The sequence below is a fragment of the Chelonia mydas genome, chromosome 8, assembly GCF_015237465.2.
Source record: "Chelonia mydas isolate rCheMyd1 chromosome 8, rCheMyd1.pri.v2, whole genome shotgun sequence".
Lineage (NCBI taxonomy): Eukaryota > Metazoa > Chordata > Testudines > Cheloniidae > Chelonia > Chelonia mydas.
In genome coordinates, this window is record NC_057854.1 from 47,907,145 (window position 1) to 47,909,386 (window position 2,242).

Below are 2,242 nucleotides of genomic sequence, written 5' to 3' on the forward strand. Positions count from 1 at the left end.
GGTATGGCTAGCAAAACAGCATTATAAGTCACTTGGTGGAGTTCACCACTTGTTACCTGCCCTTAGAGGGCAAGTCAAGCCAGGGACCAGGTTATGGAAGTGAGGGAGCAGAATGGTTTGCCACAGTCATAGAAGAGATAGAAGGTGGAGAATAGATGATTAAAGAGAAGGAGAGCTACTATGCAAACACCTACATACCCATTATATAAACCCTCCATCCTTCACCTATTGTCTTTTCCATGATTCTGGCAAAAAGTATCCTTCCGACTTACTCCTGTAACTTCCTATGAGCCTAGGTGGCAAACTGCAGTGATTCTGGACTCTACCTATTGGCAAGTCTGTGAATAGACTGAGCCAAAGATACTCATGCAAGTAAATGGCTTCTGGCTGTGGTGGTACTGACAGGATAAGAGCACTGTGAAGTATAGCACAGACATCTAGCTACAAACGTATTCAGTAGTGGAGCAAAAGTTAAGGATTAGAGACCACACTTTACAGGAGACAGATGCACAAAACCAAAGCCATACAAGCTATAGTTTCTCAACTCCACAAAGTAACTGTGCAAATGAAAAGGAGAACTTGTGGCACCTTAGAGACTAACAAATTTATTTGAGCATACGCTTTCGTGAGCTACAGCTCACTTCATCGGATGCATTCAGTGAGCTGTAGCTCACGAAAGCTTATGCTCAAATAAATGTTAGTCTCTAAGGTGCCACAAGTACTCCTTTTCTTTTTGCAGATCCAGACTAACACGGCTGCTACTCTGAAACCTGTCATTGTGCAAATGAAGTAGATAAAGGAATTCTTTAAGCCTTTAATATGCGTGGCTGATTAGCAGGGGCTAGAGGAAGAGTGATGGCTGTTGGGGTTACCTTCTTTGTGGATTTCCATAATTCTAAATGGAAGTGTAACTAACATGGAGCTTTCAGGACTTATTTGCAAAGCTGATAAAAAAAAAAAAAAAAAAACCATTTGCTTATGGGGAAAACCCTTTTAGGAACTGACAGGTATTTACAACTTTGACTGGCAGGTCCTTTTACTGGTGAACAAACAGATTTCAGTCTGACAAGTCAATACCATTTCAAAGCAATATAGTGGGGTCATACAACTCTTCTATCTGTCAGGTGCTTCATGTACCACCACCCAGAGATGTTTCTGCTACAGCTACTAGGCCAAAATTTCCCAGTTAAATTACTGAAATTCATTCATGTGTATTGGGGTCCTGCCTAGAGACTAGAACTTCCTGAAGGCCAACAGTGGGGTGTAATGGGCAACTGCTCTCTACACTGCATTGTAAGCCCAGGGTTAGTAGAATTCAGGTCCTGGTTTGAACCCTCCACCCTTGTGGAGTCCTAGGATCCTCACTCCGAACCTTGGGTTAGCATGATGTGTGTGCAGATGGAAGTGGGCGTTAGGCTTGAGCCTAAGTTTGAACCCTGGGCTTACAATATTGCAATATAGATATACCCTGACAGTTTTGCCATTGACTTCCAGAGAGCAGAGTTAGGCCTTAATTTAGGATTGTTCTAATGCAAAATTTATTTAATTTCAAACCATCCCCCTTACAAAATGGGACTTTCCAATGTAATCTAGATGGATTTGGGACCATCAATACATTGATTCCAATAAACTTATTCTACTTTAAGTAAATCAGTCTTTTGATCCGGCTGTCTATTTTTGCATATTTTAGGAAACCTTTTAAAAACACATACACCTCTACCCCGATATAATACGAATTCGGATATATAACACAAATATAACGCAGTAAAGCAGCGCTCGGGGGGGGGGGGGGGGGGCTTCGTGCTCTAGTGGATCAAAGCAAGTTTGATACAACGCGGTTTCACCTATAACGTGGTAAGATTTTTTTGGCTCCCAGGATAGCGTTATATCGGGGTAGAGGTGTACCTTAATATCCAAAGCTTTCAGGGCAGTATTTCTCAATTTGAGCCTTAGCGTTTTAGTGGGCACTGTAACACCACTCATTCAAATATGGCCCAGCCTCCCCAGTCATAACAGAGGGGTGAGGCAGGCCACATTTCAAGGAGTGGCATTATGACCCCATGAGTGAATGGGAAGATTTGCCACACCCCAGCAGGAAGTTTGACATGCCCGTCCACTAGGATAAGAGTGGGATGGGGAGAACCACCCATTTATTAAAGATTGAGGGCTCTCCGGGCCCAGCCTGCTCCTCTCTCATGTACTGAAAGGTTTATAACAAGGAAGAAACTGGCCATTCATATTT

At 42.9% G+C, this 2,242-nt stretch overlaps 1 protein-coding gene across 1 annotated transcript in view; it reads left to right on the forward strand.

The window, feature by feature from the left end:
* The window catches only part of ZBTB37 (zinc finger and BTB domain containing 37), a 60,501-nt gene that overhangs the window by 37,759 nt on the left and 20,500 nt on the right, over positions 1 to 2,242 (forward strand). The window lies entirely within an intron of this gene.